This window comes from Polyodon spathula, chromosome 14 (assembly GCF_017654505.1).
Source record: "Polyodon spathula isolate WHYD16114869_AA chromosome 14, ASM1765450v1, whole genome shotgun sequence".
Taxonomy (NCBI): Eukaryota; Metazoa; Chordata; class Actinopteri; order Acipenseriformes; family Polyodontidae; genus Polyodon; species Polyodon spathula.
In genome coordinates this window covers 26,277,696-26,297,749 of record NC_054547.1, presented here as the reverse complement: position 1 = coordinate 26,297,749, position 20,054 = coordinate 26,277,696, and positions in this window count along the sequence as shown.

The window sequence follows — 20,054 nt, the reverse complement described above, 5'->3', positions numbered from 1 at the left end:
GTAATAGGAATAAAGATAATTATAAATTAAGGTTTTAGCAATTACAAGTGTAACATTGAGATTTGTACTTATAGTTTTAGGAATTATCACTGCTTTTTAATGTATTAAATAATTAGTTTGTTTATATTATCTTTTCTATTTAATTAGCCCCCTTGTGGCTCTTTAGCTAAAATTGGTTTGTGCTGTGTCATTGTTCAGCATTGTGTGTTGAAAAATAAAATCGTTGATTCTTACTTGTGGTGGTCCTTCATCTCTCATTGTCCAGTGGTCTGGGTAGGTCAATGAAATCCAAATAACCTATAAACTGTGAAAAAGAGAAAGTTATAGTTATATTATTAAATTATATTTACCATTGCCACGAGACACTTATACATCCTCATGTATAATTTTTCGATTACTTAGAAGACACTACTGTAACTATTTAGTTTGTTATAGTATGGTTGTAAAGTTGCTTATCTCTGAAAGAGTTTATTAAGATGTGTGAAATTGTTTGTGTAACATTTTATATACCTTACTCTCATTAGCATTTGTATTCATAACAGAAGGGTAATAGAATATGTTTTAAACTATTGTAATCACTTAAGTAATTTGACCCACAGTTTTTGGAATATGGAACCAGATGTACGTATTGATCTGGCACAAAAGGATGAAGTGCCTGTTTCTCTGATTGACTTGTCTTGTGCCTCCCGTGTCTTGTCTGTTTCATTTCCTCTGTACATCTATTGGTCTGTATATAGAGCTATCCTTCTATCTTTTTCTGTTTATTGCTGTCTGTTTCACTGTCCATCTGTTTCTGTCTTCCACTTGCTTTCTACATGCCAGTCTTTATATCCATCTGTCCATTGTTCAGTTTATTGATCTGGAGTTGTAATCATTTGCCTGGAGCTTTCTACAGAATCTACTTGTTAGCCTGTAATGGGGTACACACTGCCCCTATGTTTGTATATTATTTTGTATTTGTGTTGTATTATTACATAAAATGTATTTTTCGTTTGTAAAAACGCAATGTTTTGCAATTGTTGTTTTGCAGCATGGATGGTGTCCTGTCACCACCACCACCAGGCTGCCAAACCTGCACTTCCTAGGGCTGCCAAGCCTGCAAACCCTTGGGACACCGAGCCTGTAACCCCTAGGGCTGCCACACCTGCAACACCTGGGATAACAAGCCTGCAATGCCCAGGGTGGACAGTTTCACACTCACGGTCAGTCCAGTTCTTCATCGCCTGGGGAGGACTGCTCACCATCAACTGTGCAGGCCTGCTCACCATCACCTGGGGAGGACTGCTCGTCATCCCCAATGCGCCACCACCCAGGGAGGTGAGGAGAGTTGTGCTGCCAAAAAGTCTGGGGCCGGAGCCACAGGCTACAGAGAAGGGGGGGGGGGGGGGGGGGGGGGGGGGGGTTGTTTGCAAAAGCCAAATTATTTGTTATTGTTGACCATCTCCAGATTAATTAATTTATTGCTAATTTAGAGACTGAGAGTCAGGAGGTAAAGCAAAGCAAAGCTTAGAAATAACAAGCGAGCTGGTTCAGATTAGCACAATACTTGTTTGGTTCCGTGTTTTGTTTTGTTTGTTTTGGTTATCGTATCTTTTGTTTTGTATAACTGTTCTGTTTTACATAAACTTTTTATTTATTATTAAATCTACACACCAGTGCATTCATTACCCCAGTGCTGTATTACATAGCCACCCCTTTAATGTTTAAATGAACATATCTGACCACAGCACCATCTATATTTGTGTCCGTGGAATGAGGCTATCTATAGAGAACAGAAAAAATACTCTTTGAAATCAGAAAATGAAAGATATATGTTAACAATACCAAGTTGCACAGAAGGACAAACATTTTACTGTCAAAAGTGATTACAAAGCAGCCTTTGCCTAGAATTTCCACAACAAAACACTTCTCCAGGCATTGAAATCATTATACCAGCTTCTCTTTCACCACCACAGGAAAAGAGAATGAATAAAAAATAGTTTCTTTAAACTGTGATATGATCATGCCATTACCACGGATAGCTCTTTATTGGAGAGTAAGCAGCAGGGGAAAAAATACCCAATTAATCAGGCTGCTTTACATGGTTTGTGACATTTACACAATACATTTTTTATGGCAGATATTCCGCATTTAATAAATTACAGATGTGTTTGAGTTAAAAGTTTGCAGTGTATCTTCTATGTCTATTAGGACAGCACTTGGGCTTATCAAAGTAGGACACAAAGTTCCATTCTCCCTACTATGACACCAGCACCTATGTAGATGTGTTTGTCAAAGAGGCAAAAGATACACCTCCCTCATCAGATACAACTGAGAGACAGGCAATTAAATTGTAATCAGGGGTTTTACATACGAGTTTCTATTTTCTTAGCAGACAAGCAACTGCAATAGAACAACTTCTGTAGATCCACTGTAGATCAATAGCAGCAGTGGCAACGAGGTTGCAGCTGATTTTAACAAACCGTAAAATTATATAGCCAATGATTTCCTCAGCAGAACAACTTTAGGACCAAAGCAAATAATAATGTTGCACCTCTTATGCCACAAAATAGACACCATGCAGGTGTTTTGAAGTTTAAATGAAAAATGTAAAGATGTTAAGGGTGTTCAAGATATCTTGATATTGCTAAAATAATATACTTGTATTATTTCATTGTTCATATTTTTGTGTTTGTGAAATTTGAAGGATGATCTGTTTAATGTTCCTGTACTTAAAATAGACCCTCTCATTTTTTAAAAAGATAAACGTAAATCATTCAATTTGGTGTTTAATTCACAAAGACAAAGAGAAGTATGTCAATATGTGCCTTACCACAGTCTCTGACTTAAACAGCTGGCATGTAATTGGGACACCTGGACACAAAATACTGGCTTGCTGTGAAATATTCCTAGTAGGTGTTTCAAAACAACCGGTTTAATTAAAGTACTTTAGCTGTGGTGACCGTTGACTTTGTGCATAAGCAGCACTGTTTATTAGCATGGCTCTCTGTGGATCTCTCCTACTATTGGCGTGACAACCATTTCCAACAGAGCAGAAAACATATTTCCAAAGGCAGCTATTTCAAACACAGAAAACAGCTCTATATCTAAGAAGAATCAGGATCCAACAGGATGTTCATCATTCACTAGAAATACTTAATGAAGATGAAATGTAATTCATAAGCTGGTAAATCATTATTGATTAGCTGCACCATTTCGGCTTCTGTCTTCTTCGGGTAGTATGGTAGAAATAGCTAGGTAGAATAATGTTCTATTAAGTTTGAAAGATGCACAGTGGGGGCACATTAAGTGACTGAGCCACTCAGAGCAGCTCAGTGAAAGGTTTCTGCTATTAATTCAATTTGGTGAAGATGACAGGTACAACTGCGCATGGTCAAGTCCAGAAGTGAATACCGAATTACAGCTTGTGGAAAATACATAATGCAATCAAATACACTCTCCTATGAGATGAGACCGATGCCAGCAGTCCATGGTAAACCGAGGCTGGGAGATGGGACCAATCAACCCCTTAATAGGAGATGCAGTTGCAAAGAAGGCAAGGGGAGAAGATGATGTACAGAGTGTAGAAGAGGGACTGTCATCTTTTCTCTAGAATAGCGGCAAGCTTATAAAATATATCACTATGGTATGAACCAGTTCACACCAGTTATGCATTACAGCACCAAGGTACCATATCAGTACCATTAGGCTACCACTGCTGGTAATGCTATGAAAGTAAATTGAAACTGGTCTAACCCACAGAAAAATAAACATTTTTTAATTTAAAAAACAACTGTGTGGTTATAATGCCGCCTGTAACAGTTACATGACACGTGCATTTGCATATCAAGCAATCATACCATGTCAATTGATTACAATGAATAAATAAACCAGGGTAACTTAAAATCAGATTTAAATAAGGCATTAATGATTAGCTTTACTAGCATCTGATGACTCAGGTTTTTCAACATTTTTGTTTGAATCATTCTTAGTTTAGGTTTGTTTAGAGAGTTCGTGTTGATACTGGTTGGGTCAGGTTTGCAAAGCAGACTATTCTTTCGCTATGAAAAGGGAATTTGGGCTGTGACAACGGAATGTCGTTACTGCGTGATGACAGTACGGTTTAGACATCATTTTGATCCAATAAATCATGAAAAAGCAGCAGTGTGGTGTGGGGGAAAGGAAATGTTAAACTGAAAAATATCTGTGCAAATTTACCAGGGTCAGCTTTCATAATGGACATTTATTATGGGATAAGTGTGTGTGCATTACCCACCAAATGAAGAATTAATAATTGAATAGAAGTTAGGTGGATCCTGCAGTATTTCCCAGAAGCAGAACAAAGAAAATAACAAAAACCTCTTCTGAATTCTTAAAATCCATAAACAAATGCACAATAAAATAGGTATCCACATGGTATTAAAAAGTAATTTGTTCCCAAGGAGACCCCAATGTATATGCTAATTTGTTCCAGATGCAGTAATTACAGGGTTAATTAAACACAGAATTTCAAAGCTCCTATCATATTTTTAAGAGATTGGGAAATGAATATCATGAGTAATATTGATCTGACTAGGAAGACTGATGTCTTAAAGTGTAATTTCTAATGCCTAAGCAACTTTCTAAGAGTGATAACATGTGTTAACACAGGACTAGAAGACATATATACTAATGTATACTGCTCTTTCACATCTGTAAGTCTGGGCTGCAATCCAGACACCCAGGTTATAGGTGGTTTGGTATTCTATAATTAGCTACCAGTAAACAGTAGCCCACATCATTAATATCCCCTAACACAGCTCAAGCTGTTATCACATCAGTTTTCCAGTTTACATTAGCAGTTGGATGAAATATAAACTGAGATAGCTGGCCTTTGTTTATCAATTGATGCTAGTGGTGTCTGTTTTTAATCAAAACATCACCCACCCCCACCACCCCCCCCAAAAAAATATCATGACATTCTGTTAGCATATACTATACATGTACATTCAAAGTGAAGTTTATCCTTTATAAAAGTTGACCACAGTAAATGTGTGCAATAATTTTGCAGCTTTCACATGGTTATACTATGCATTTACTTTTTTTTTTTTTTTTAAACCATGGTTTGCCATGCCTTTTAATATGCTTTACCATACCTCTCTAGGCTTTACAATTGATGCTTACCCATGTTTTACTATTTGCGCACTATACTTTGTTACACTTTGTTATGCTTTTACTATGGTACATTTTTAGAAGGAAATGTCAGCCATTAGCTTCACATATTTTACCTAGCTGGCCAATATATTTAAATGCACTGACACAGAATTTCCATTGAACTATTAACTCTAGAAACGTGCAACTGTTGTAAACACCAGGTTCTCATTCACATGAAAAAGCAGATCACCACTATCTTCATCCATGGTATGCACATGTATAAATGCAAAGTTGATACCTCCATACTTCCCCTAATTACTTGCTAAAACCACAATTGAATAAGCAGTTCTCTACATATAAATGCGTATGACAAGTTTCATTCAGTAACTTACAAACGTACTGCTGGCTCTACTGCTGTATGTCACAGTCACTAGGGATATGCATGGTCAGCTGGGGATGGTAAACCAAGAACAACACTGTGCTCCTTTCCCAATGACATTGCAGTGGTTCTCACTGAAGGGCAATGATAGGAGCGACTGGTATACCATAAACCATTATACTGTGCTCTGCTAATGGTTCTGTTAGGACGTCACTGATATTACTATACCAGTACATAGGAGCACCTTGCTAAAGTGAAAATAAAAAATAAAAAAAAAACTTTACCAACCATTTTTTGAATTTTCTGAAACCCTATAATGCTTACAGTAAGACGGGGCTGTTCAATCATTTAACGAGTATTGCCAGAGGAAAACTGATGATTTATTCAGTGATTTGTGAGTGAACACATTTACCATCAAATACGAAACAGCCAGTATTCAGTATGTACACAATGTACTCCAAAGTGACAGAAAATATTTGATACACATGAATATTCTCTTATTCTCTTCATTTTTGATTCAAGCTTGCAGTGATCTCATGTCTTGTATTCAACTAATGCACAGAAAGAAAACAACTTAAAATATTGCAGCTAACAAAAAAAAACAAAAAAAACAACACAAATCTTACATGCTTTGCAGTTCCATTAACTAAATATGCCTTGAATGTGCTGCTTTGAAAGAAACACATGTTATAACACACAGGTATTTTCATTTTAAAACATGCTATCTGGTACTACTTTAGGTTAAAGGGAAGCCCTCAATTTCACTTCCTTCACCTCAGCTGTGTCTTCTGCACCAAAGCATGTCAGACAACAAGGGAATCAACTGGTTGGTTAATGAGGGGGGTGACCAAGCAAGCGCAACACTAACTGAAAACATAACTTACAAACAGATTTCTTGACCAAGTGTAGTACTATCATGTTTTCAAATACAAATTGACTGTAACATATAACACAGAGCCATAGGTTTAATTTGTCAGCTACAATTACTTTCTGAAAATTATACATCCACCCCTTAGAAAAGTAAAACCAAATCTATTGGGATACTATTTTATTACCAGTACATTACTCAGAAGAAATCTTACCAGAACCTAGCAGACTAGATTAGACAATTCGTGTTTCCATTTTAGCATAGTGTCACTTTGAACTACTTAATGCAAAATGATTCAATAAATAAATAAATGACTGGGCCTAATCAGATACATTTTTTTCTCTTAAACTGATGGTTTCTGGCAGTAATGTGCAGCAACAAGTGCATTACCAGTGTAAAACCAACTAGTATATTATTATTAAGTGATAATATATTACTGTATGGCAGACAAACAAACTATTTTATATGTGGTACATTTAAAAAGACAGTGTTTCTACCTAATATAGGGCTACTGCTTTTCTGCAATTGGTAATAATCTGGCATGCTGTGAATGTGAAAATGTTACCTCTTTGGTACCATTCCATAAATCCCATCTACTTGTTCCATCGCAGCTACACTTGTCAGTGCATTTGATATCAGATTTAATTGAGATTCAAATTAAAATGAACATCTTCTAACAAGTATTAGGTACAGTATTGTTTGTTGGAGTAAAGTGTGTTATGTGCTGTAGGTTGAGGCCCTTAACCTGTGCTACTGTATAAAATACCTCAAATTGCCACCTTTATCAAGCACTTGTGTACATTCTCCTCCAACAAAGACACAAAATAAATTTAAAAAACTAATAAAAAAAATGTATTTGTAGGATGTAAAAAAAAAAAAATATATATATATTTTGTTGGCCGGTGCATATGCTAATTTAGCATCAGCCAGACTCACAAAAGCACTCTGTGGTACTGAGTAATAGAACATTACATTCTCTTCCACTTTCATCTAGCGGGAATGTTCCCCAAGGGGGTTCTATGCCTAGTAGGAAGTGTGTCTTCATATCTCAACACACCATCTCCCCATGGGAGTTGTCTGTGACTGATGGGAGGGTTCAGTGGAGACCTCACTGACAACTACAGGTTCTGGTGATGGGATAGAATACAGAATTATTAGCTCATGCTGGGCTTAGTTCATGCTGAATAAAGTGTCAAAAAAACTGTGTCTGACTTCCCAGACATCTCTTGCTGCAGCAGCACGTTGCCTGTAACTGGTATTGCACTGTAATGAATTCTAATTGATTTCTGTATCTGTTAGTATTATGTTGAAATAGTGAAACATTGGTACAGAACGCTTGCCATTGTAGTGCCCCTGCATTGTCACTGCCCCCCCCCCCCCCCCCCCATCCACCTGCATCTTATATTACTGAGCACCTAATGTCAGACATTTTCTTTGGCTTTTTAAGTGGCACAGGATTATTTGGTTGGCTGGATAACAAGAAATGGAAATACATAACTTTGCAACATGTATTAATAGTGTTCTTTTCTTGATCAGGTGCATGTAATAAACAATATACCACATGTGTAAATACAGTTTAGCTACATGTAGTTCATTGGATAAATACAGTATCAGAAATAATGGATAAAAAAGTTTTCTAAATCTGCCTCTGTGTCTATGTAGTTTGATATATGTCCACTTTTCTTTCATTGCAGGTTATTTTTTGGTGTGGGGGTATTTGTTCCAATCCTTTATAATAGGGTTCATCAGCCTTAAAAAAAACAAAAAAACAACAACAAAGTTCATTGAAAAGCATGGCGTCCTTAATCAGCTTGTGTTCCACTGCTGTTACATCCTCGCACAAAGATAAAGCAACTAGCATCAAAAATATGGTTCAGCCCTCGACCCTGGCCCATGTTTTGACAAGCACATTGACAAATTGATCAATAATATGTCTTTCAAGTGAAGTTTACTGCAGAGAGCAAGCACTGTGTAAATTCGAATTGTCATTAAGATACCATTTCAACTGCATGGTTCAGCCTTTGTTTGATTAGAGGAGTGTCATATATCAAAATGCCAGTGCACCACCATTTCCCAACCTACTGTAGATGTATAATGTGCACCACATTGTTCTTGATAAATACACCCTGTAAAGGAAACCCACACTGAAGACACTGAGAAAGACATCTAGTTGAAATGTTTGTCAAAGAAATACATACATTTGCCTTTATAATGAATAAAACACCCTTATTTTCCAAAGCAATCTCTAAACACAACCTTGAAACTAAAAGAAGAAAATGTATGCTAATGTATCATCCCACAGAAATAAATATAGGAGATCCACATATCTTAATTGAAATATTATAAATACTCCTGGTAATCTGAGTTGTCTAATTGAAACATTTACTGAACACCAAAGGAATATGATTTCAAGATACAATTCTGGTTTCCATTTTACTAAAGAGCAGTTGTTACTAGAGAGCTACTATTGGAGTACAGCACAGACAAAACCATTTTCAGGTTGACTACAATTCCATTTACTGCATCACTAATGTGTTCCCGTTTTACAATTACCATGCTAACAATTAGCCTTATCTACAAGTTCAATGCAATAAACACACAATTACCAACCACCCAATACTCCATGATTAAATAATCATGATCTTTTTTTTTTTTTTTTTTTCTGTGCTTTTAATTGACAAGCATTATTCGCGCCTTTTTACCATATATTCTCATGGATTTTTGAAAGAACACATTTGCCAATTTGCGGAACAGCTACATTCCTTTACTGTAATTATTTCACAAACGACCTAGATGTCATCTCTTAAATATTTTGTTCACGAAGTGTAAAGTGCTATACTAATTGGCTGACTGCAGTAAAAAATCAAAACAAAAAAAAAAAAACCCGTTCTTTATAATGCAATTATGTCCACAAAGGCAGCAATATCACTTTCTTTGACCACGTTTTTTTTTTTTTTTAAATTGTGTTATAATATTTAAAATTAACTTACAGAACTTTTCTTCAGAAAAGTACTGACATACTTCATAATTAGAGCCACAGAAAATTCACAATTGCACAAATTTCACGGAAATCGTGTATTTGACTTCCTATCGTGAAAAACGTGTTTTATTTTTTTTTTTTTATTTATTTTTTGTTTTTTACATTACTCTTCACCAGCTTTCATCATCTAGAAACGATAGACAACTACATAGAAATGTCTGCAAAAATAGTAAAACTACTACTACGAATAGATCTTATTATCATGGTAGAAACAGCTCTCCTCTGACAGTAGCCGTTTGGCACGAATGACGTGCTTTTTGTTACTATGGAAACGGGTTCATACAAATACCGGCTTCATGATTGGAGAAATTCCTCATACTGTACAGGCGTAACATGCGATTCAGAAGCGGGAGTTTTAAAACTGTTGTTTACATTGTGCAGATGTATTAGCTTACAGTGTATAATTAACAATAAAAATGCAGCAGCTGATAATAAAAAAATTAAATTCATTTCAGCAGAACATCCCGTTCAGAGCTAAGAAACGGGGACGTTGCATGCAGATGGTGGTATTTTCTTTTGCTCAACATGTAATGTTTCTTTGGATCATCTAAGAAAAAAAGTACTATTGACAAGCATAGACAGCGTAGTACATAAATAAATAAATAAATGAAAACTAGCCGTTCAGACTGGACAATTACCAAACAAACAGGTCACAAGCACGGGGCTATTTAAAAAGAGCACATGCAGTATAGTAGAGAAGCGCGTAATGTCAACACGTTTGAATTAGTGGAAGCCAAACATACAGATACAACGGCTGGACAATGACAAAATACGACGTTTGTTTTTTTAACTACAAAAATCCACAGTTGTGGAGCCGTGCCTAACAGTGACACACTTAGACAAGAGTATCTCCCTGAAGTGTATGCAGCTTGCCGCGCATGAAGAATTCTTCAAAGGGGGATTGAAAGATTGTGTTTGCGTTGTACGACGAGGCCACTGATGATCCAGACACCTGTTTTGTATATTATTTCTATCCTACAGTGTGTTACTACTGCTAATTCAGGGGAATTTACAGCTTACCTAGTAGATACACTGAATCTTGACGCTGTTAACCACACAACAGTAGGCTAGGCTGTCATTAAAACGAAAGCGAAGTCTGCATAACGCTATACAACACAGTCTGTTTAAACTTTAATTACTGTATGAACACGTTTTAAACGTTTACAAAACTCGACAATGTTGCCAAATTTGTAATTCAACCTTGTTTTGTTTTAATTAGTTTTGTCTGCTTGTTACTTTTTTCGGCAACACACTTAAATGACCCTTCTCTGTTAAATTTTAAAATATTGTTTTAAATGCTACAATATAAATGTTGACTCAGTCGCTACCATTAAATGTTAAAATGTTTCAATCTTGGTGATTTTCTTTGATGCGTTATTAATGTTACAATAGGATTTTTTATTTTTTAAAAATTTTAAATTTTTTTTTTAAAATAAAATGGCACTTCCGTGACAATCTGTGAAATATAATTATTTATTTATTTTGTTTATTATCATTCGTGAATTTCTTGAAAAAGTACCGTGAATTTTCCGTGGCCCTATTCATAATACAGTCCATATTGCCATTATATTCCATAAAAAGTGAAGTTATTACATAAAAAAAAAAAAAAAAAAAAAAAAAAAAAAAAAAAAAGCTACAAGCTACAAGGAACAGGGGCTTTAATATGCCTTATTTATTGTACAATAATACAGCATCGCAGTGTGGCAGGTTTGATTCTCAATACAATACAAATTGTTTTTCATTGTATTAATAGAACATCTGTCCTTCAGCTAATTGACAGGCAGGGGAATCGTTCTGTTCATAATAGCCAAATGAACTCCAGACATGTTAATTTTACAGATCCGTGAACAGGTACTGAATATTTTAAAAGGGTACTTCAGTTAGGGGTAGATGTGTTTTCCAACCCTAACCCTGCATTGATCTTCAGATCGGTTGACGGAATATTTGACATGTTGGAATATTTTACTTAAAACTATTTTTAGCACCTGTAAGTCATGTGTACATTTATTATTAATCGATATATATATATATATATATATAATAAATATATATATATGTATATATATCGTGATATATATATATATAATTCTTGTCAATACTGGTAATTTGATTAAAGGTTAGTACATGTACAAAGATAATGTCTTCCACAATTGAATCTACTTGTAATATAAAGAACTGAAATTGCTTGCTAGTGTTAAAGTTTAACGAGCCTTTACATTTATTATTGATATAAGCATATCTTATATTTTCACAACTGGGTCTCCAAATACACAACAATAAGTGTAAGGTCTTAAGAGGATATACTAGTGCTGTATGTATTGTATGTGTGGTAATAGCTATATACATCGTGAGAAATACAAATACAAATTTTTTAAAAAAAGCTGAATTGCTTCTATGTTCCTATGTAATTCGAGCACTATTTATCTAAGATCAACCCGATACAATTTCAAACAAATTTAAACAGCCTTAAATTGATTAAATGTTTTTATTTGCAAAGGTTTTACTCTTTTATCAGAGGTGAAAGTAGCTTTAATTGTCTTACCGGTACTGTATTATTGCTGAGTGGTCGTTTTACCCCCACACCCTCCTCCATTGAAGAATTGCTCCAGTTTTGAATAGCATGTTTAGATTCTTACATATTGCTATTGAAAAAAAGCATGGAAGGGGGACGGTGGGGGTGGGGGGCACGGACACTTTGCTAATTTAATTAATACGTGTTGAATGACTTGCAGGAGGAGAAAAGAGCAGTATGCAGTTACACAACACTGCGCTGTTCTACTGTAGGAATTAATCTGAGTTTTTCAGTTGTTCGTCTTGAATTTTGGTTCATAGGATTTTTTTTTTTTTTTTTTTTTTTTTCGTGTTTTTTTTCCAATGTCACGCCGTACCAACTCTGATGCACTTAAAGTAACAGTATATAATAACACAGTAATAGTTTAAAAAATAAACATCGACTGTATTTCTTGCAGATGATAACAACTATCATTATTTGCTTTATACATGATTTTAAAAAGAGGTCAGCTATTAATTGTACCATTTAACGTGATAAACACATAATCTTTATACCTAAAATCCATATGATTGTTATATTTTGAATGGCGCTAACAGCCCAACACATTGGTCTATTCTGCTAGTATTATCTTGCCGAGCACACCGACGTATTTTGTACTTTTAAAAAAACCCTGATAAGCAACGTCAGCAAATGTTTTACTTTTACGTTTACATCGGGCAGTACCGGCTTACTTTCACCTCTGCCTGTCAGTCCCAATCGAAGCCCTTCAGATGTCAAAGCTTGTCATTTTAACATCACAGCAGAGCAACAACCACTTTTATAAAGATAGATTAAATGAAATCAAGGCTAATGAGGTTTAAAAATATCCATAAGATACCAATCTATGCATGTGTTTTATGCGGTTTATACCCACATGAAAATGTGCAATGGCCCAGAAAGGCATATATGGTAAGTGCTTTCTGCTTCAGGTACTCTCGTGTATAAATCTGTAATTTCTTTCACTCCCGTACATATATAACTCAGCCTCATTTAAATAAATACACAGTAGCCCTGGTGCTGTCTTCCCTAGTTTTGCAGTATATATTTATTGTCAGTTTACAACCCTGGTACGACAGTACAGCAGTACAAATCTCAAAGGGTGAAAGGACAATCTGCTGTAATGAATAGGCTTGTTTAGTTTCATTTTATACCTGCTCACGGAAAATACGAGCATCTGCATAACCACAGTATACAAACATAATTATTTAAAGGAATACTGTATATCCTCGCATTAATGTTTTTTTTTTTTTTTTTTTTTTCCACTGAAACAGTGTTAAAGACGTCCAACGGAAAATATCAAACTAATTGTTTCAGGAAGTAAAGCGTAACCATGCAAACTCCTAGTGCACCCTGGTGGTCATTTTTATATTGTCCCCTTAACGTAAATTCCACCTTGCTCTCTTGCTCAGACAGTCCTTAAGGTAACTTTTGCAGGTGGCTTTATGAAATATTTAATATTATGCAAATTTAGGGAGTAAAACATATACATTAATGGCAAAAAATTAAATATAAAAAATAACCTTTATGCATGTTTCTTTTTAAATTATTTGTATATCACTCAACGGGCATGCGATTTAAAATGAATCACATCAATTACTTGATTTGGGCAGTGAAGCGGATATTTTTACAGTAATAACATCTTGGTTTTATGTGCCTATAAAAAAAAAAAAAAAAAAGCCAATAGTAAGGAGCCATTATAACCCTACAGTTCAAAATAGTCCAGTCCATCTTCTCATTTTTTAGTGTGCCTGGTCACACTATCTCCATTCTCATCATTCAACATGACTGAATGATGTGAACTGGGATGTAAAGTCGTGTTTTAATGGACACATCTACGCAAACAATGTAAGCAATATTCCTAGCCAAGTTTAAAATACAATGCTACAGAAAAAGAAAAAGAAAAAAAAAGTGTCATTGACCCTCGTGCTATTTACTGTTGATGAAAACTCCAGAGGAAGACCATGTTATATGGAAAATGATTTATCCATTTATTCACAGTAAACCGTTGTAGAAGTTACACGACACAGTAAGAAACAATATAACTTGGTCTGCATGACTCCTGAATCCTAGTAATCATGAGTAGCAAGTAGCAAGATAAATATTAATCTGTAGTCAATGCACTCAATTGCTGTATGTTCAATTATCATGAAAGACCCCTTGTTGTAATTTTATAGAGGGCATGGCAGTATTTACTGTAAATATTCAGTTAATTAAAAAGAGTGGGGGCTGTACGTTTCTGTTACTAGCGCTAATAAGAAATTATAGTAACTAAATTATTTTTCTGTGCAAGGATTGTTTATGTCAGAATGTTAAAAAAAAAACAACAAAAAAAAAACACAAAACATTGTTTAATAAAAAAAGTACTGCAATTAAAACATGATGTTTATTACACTATTATAGATACACATCTATTTGAGTTGTTTTATGAATGTGTATCTGTAATAAAAAAAATACAATGATTTTTGAAATTTGAATTTGAAATTTGTGAAAAATAAAAACAAAAAATTATTAAAAAATAAAAAGAATTTCACTGGGCTTTATGTATGAATAGCTTCAAAACGCTCAATCATAAAACACAAGTAAAATGAGTGAAACTGGACTCCATACAGGTTGGATCCGAATCCAAGACTTTGCAATCTTTAAGCCTGGCATCTAAAAAGTGTAGTCTCTAGTGTAATATTTAGTACCTTACATGATACAGTATAGTGGTAGACTGTACTTTACACACACAGGCACGCACACAAGCACACAGACACACAGACACACACTCACACACACGCATTTAGACAACGGATCATCTTCCTACATAACCAATTCACACCTTTGCTCCAGCCGGAATTTTCTGTTCTCTGGTTAGCAACGAGACAAAATGATGCTGGATCCCTGATACCCATGCTAATATTTATAATTATTCATTAATGTGTATAGTAAACGGAAGCAGTTTGTAATCAGAAAGAGGTATCTTATTTGTTTGATTGCACTAACAAATTATAGAACTACAACATAAAGCATTTACATAAAAGTAAGATTTGTGATGAAGGTCTACTGTAGGTATCTCCAGCACAGCCTTGTTAGATGAGTTGAACTGTCAGAGACACTAAAGTATTTGGTACATCCTTATTTACCTGTGAGTGAGATTAATCACAGTGCAAGGTAGAGGAGTGGTAGAGACTTCAAAACTTTACAAGAGTTGATGCTGTTTTTATTTGTTTGTCTGTATATGTAATACAAACTCAAGGGTTTGTATTTTTATTACTTTTGGTTTTATTGGCCAGGGGCTGCTTAAAATACATCTTTTTGAACCTGTCCTGATTCCAAAGTGCAATTCTTGCACAGGACTAGAAGGCAAACACCTGAGATATATGTTTGCCACACAAATCTTACTTGCATCAATAGTTAAGTCAGTCCAAGCATTTCAAATTGACTTAAAGACTGCTTCATATATGTGTAAAAGAGGACAGTGGAGTGGCAGCTAGGTTTTGACTTGTAAAGTTAGTTGGAATGGATTTTTTTTGGCCCTGCAGTGAGGCAGTGATTTATTGTTTAATTTTGAATAAATATCAAAAATAATAATAAAAAAATATTATATACATGCAATGTTTGTATATTAATTTAGAATTCAGCTCAATAACTTTTCAAATCAGTCAAAAAACCCACATATGGGATAATTAAAAATATTTTCACAATATGATATGCGGACCATCTGCGATTACAAAGAGCATACAGTATATAAAGGCACTGACATCCACATAAAAACAATGTAATTATGAACCTACCTGCCAAAAAAAGCCAAGCTATTTAAGATGATGTAATATATATCATTAATTGTTTAATGAGAGACATCCTGAGAACTCGCCACGGTTATTACATCACTTAGCCATTGAATGAACAGAAGAACTACCCCGGTCATTGTATAATAACAATACAGATTTAACGGCTTATCATGCAGCTCAGCCCAGTTGCTGTAATCTGTGACCAATGGTGAACGTGTAGAGAAATTCAATACAGATTTCTCCTAACCTGCTCCACCCTTATTCGTCCCCATTTAGATTATTAACTGCGCTGGAAAGGCAAGTCTGGTATTTAATCTTTTTTGATCAGTTACACAATGTTAAATACCATTCATTAAAATTGAAATGGATGGGAATAGCTGTCAAAGGAGGTCAAAGGACCTCCTATTCTCTCATCAAACCCCTGTCTTGTCTATCACTCTCTTCTCCCCTTCAGGGGAAAATCTCCAATTAATTAGCGCTTGATGAAAAAAAAAGCGAGGCAGGTTAACCTCGTCATTCACAGATCAAAAGGGGCAGTGATGTCCACAATAATAAGATGCCACTCCTGGGATGTCTCTGGGCTAGGAGGTGGGAAAGTTCTAGAGAGATAGACAACCCTCCTCAAATGAAACAAGGTAAAATGAATGTCCAAAGAAGGAGATGTGGCAACCATGACACTGCCACTGTAGACACAAACACAGACAATGTGATTGGAAAAATGAAAGATGCAGTGTGCATTTTTTGTATTTAAGGAAATGGCATGGTAACAATGTAAAATACATATCGGGTACTAAACCTGAAGGGAGTTTATTGAATTTTAAATGAAATAAATTACCAGAACATGCAATCCAGTTCTTATTATGCTTTATTTAAACTGGACTCTAATGTGTCCCAGTTAAAAGCTTTGGTTCTGAACAACTGGTTTCCAGCTCTTTTGTTTCTATGAAATAGTAACATGAGTCCCTACCTGATGCCTGCCCTAGGTAAACACAGCTGTGGATGCAGACCCTTGCAAAAGGCAGTCAGGCATGGTGCAAAACACATCTCACCCTGAGGTAAAAAGGCAACAAGACAAGGCTATGTACCTTTCATTAAATGACAATAGAAGAGAAAACAAGAAAAAATGTTATCTTCTTTTAAAAGGCCAATAATATATATTATATATATATATTATATAGATATATATATATATCGATATATATATATATATATATATATATATATATATATATATATATATATAGTGCCTTGCAAAAGTATTCAGACCCCTGACCAATTCTCTCATATTACTGAATTACAAATGGTACACTGAAATTTCGTTCTGTTTGATATTTTATTTTAAAACACTTAAACTCAAAATCAATTATTGTAAGGTGACATTGGTTTTATGTTGGGAAATATTTTTAAGAAAAATAAAAAAACTGAAATATCTTGCTTGCATAAGTATTCAACCCCCACACATTAATATTTGGTAGAGCCACCTTTCGCTGCAATAACAGCTTTAAGTCTTTTGGGGTAAGTATGTACCAGCTTTGCACACAGTGTCGGGAGTGATTTTGGCCCATTCTTCTTGGCAGATTTGCTCCAGGTTGTTCAGGTTGGTTGGACGACGCTTGTGGACCACAATTTTCAAATAGTGCCACAGATTCTCAATGGGATTGAGATCAGGACTTTGACTGGGCCACTGTAGGACATTCACCTTTTTGTTCTTGAGCCACTCCAATGTTGCTTTGGCCTTGTGCTTGGGATCATTGTCCTGCTGAAAGGTAAATTTCCTCCCAAGCTTCAGTTTTTTAGTGGACTGAAGCAGATTCTCTTGCAGTATTTTCCTGTATTTTGCTCCATCCATTCTTCCTTCAATTGTAACAAGATGCCCAGTCCCTGCTGATGAGAAGCATCCCCACAGCATGATGCTGCCACCACCATACTTCACTGTAGGGATGGTGTGTCTTGAGGCATGGGCAGTGTTAGGTTTGCGCCACACATAGCACTTTGAGTTTTGGCCAAAAAGCTCTATCTTGGTCTCATCTGACCACAAAACCTTTTCCCTATATCGCAGCTGGGTCACTCTCATGCTTTCTGGCAAACTCCAGACGTGCTTTCAGATGGTACTTTTTGAGTAACAGCTTCTTTCTTGCCACCCTCCCATACAGGCCAGTGTTATGCAGAGCTCTTGATATGGTTGACTGGTGCACCATTACTCCACTCCCAGCCACTGAACGCTGTAGCTCCTTCAAAGTGATTGTTGGCCTCTCTGTGGCTTCTCTGACAAGTCTCCTTCTTGTTTGAGTGCTGAGTTTTGAGGGACGGCCTTTTCTTGGCAGTGCCTGGGTGGTGTGATGCAGCTTCCACTTCCTGATTATTGATCCAACTGTGCTCACTGGGATATCCAAACACTTGGATATTATTTTGTACCCTTTCCCAAATCTTTGCATTTGTATTACTTTATCTTTAAAGTCTATAGAATGCTCTTTGGTCTTCATTTTCCTTCAGATTCACAGCCTTCCCAATGATCCTTCAACAGTGGGGTTTTTATCCAGAAAATGTGACAGCAACTTTAATGGTTCACAGGTGGAGGCCAATGTAAGGTAATTGTGTCCTCGTTAGGGCAATTTCTTTCATCGGTGCAAACTGGGAGCTTCCACAGCACAGGGGTTGAATACTTATGCAAGCAAGATTTCAGTTTTTTTATTTTTCTTATAAATATTTCCCAACATAAAGCCTATGTCACCTTACAATAATTGATCCTGAGTTTCAGTGTTTAAAAATAAAATATCAAACAGAACGAAATTTCAATATACCATTTGTAATTTGGTAATATGAGAGAATTGGTCAGGGGTCTGAATACTTTTGCAAGCCACTGTGTATATATATATATAGTGTCGAGAAAAAGTTTGTGAACCCCAATGATAATTATGGAAATTCTATAGTTTTACCATGATAGCCTTCTTGAATCAAAACCAAAATCTTTTCTTAGCCATCCAATAGGGTTTATATTAAACAATTCCTTGTCTTTTGAAACAAAATGATGCATGAGTTAGACAAACAATCAGTAATTAAGATTCAGGTGAAAAAGTAAGTAAACTCCTGGTATTATCAACTCAATTAAGGGGATAATTAGAATCAGGTGTTTAAATAATTAGTTAGATCTTCAGGGTTGAGTTTGGGAGGCCCCACCCTATATAAAGATCAGAAACTTCATGAGTTTGGTCTTCACCATACAGATGTGTGGAAACACGTCATGCCACGATCAAAAGAAATTTCTGAGTACCTTATTGATGCTCATCAGTCTAGAAAGGGTTACAAAACCATTTCTAAGGATTTGGGGCTCCACCAATCCACTGCCAGACAAATGGAGAAAGTTCAAGACCGCAGTCACTCTACGCAGGAGCAGTCGTCCTACCAAAATCTCTCCAAGATCAAACTGGAAAATCATCAAGGAAGTCACAAAGAACCCCAGAGAAACATCCAAGGATCTCAGAGCACGCTCGCCTTGGTGAGTGTGAGTGTTCATGACTCAACTATCAGAAAAAGACTGAACAAGAATGGTGTTCATGGAAGGATAGCCAGGAGGAAACCACTGCTCTCATAAAAGAATACTTTTGCCCTTCTGATGTTCGCCAAAGAGCACATAGATGATCCACAAGTCTTCTGGAACAATGTTCTCTGGACAGACGAGTAGAACTTTTTGGCCTCAATGAGAAAAATGCTTGGCAAAAACCAAACACTGCCTTCGAACAGAAGAACCTCATTCCAACCTTCAAGCATGATGGGGGGAGTGTGATGGTTTGGGGCTGCTTTGCTGCCTCAACCTGGAAGGCTTGCCATCATTGACACAACCATGAATTCTGCATTGTATCACAAGATTCTAGAGGAGAATGTCAGGCCATCCGTCCGTGAACTGAAGCTGAACTGAAAGTGGGTCATGCAGCAGATTTACAAAAGAATGACTGCAGAAGAAGACATTCCGCGTTTTAGAATGGCCCAGTAAAAGTATGGACCTAAACCCCATTGAAATGTTGTGGCAGGACCTGAAGCGAGCTGTCCATGAAAGGAAGCCCTCAAATGTCATCAAGTTGAAGCAGTTCTGTATGGAGGAATGGGCCAAAATTCCTCAAAACCAATATGATAGACTGACCAACAGTTAAAGGAAATGCATTGTTGAAGTAATTCCTGCTCAAGGGGGTGCCACCAGTTACGGATTATAAAGGTTCACATTTTTTTTCACACATGGCTATTGAATGTTTGTGGATAAATAAATGTTGAAAAAGTATCATGTTTTTGTGCGATTTCTTTAATCAGGTTATCTCTTTATTTATTATTAGGACTTA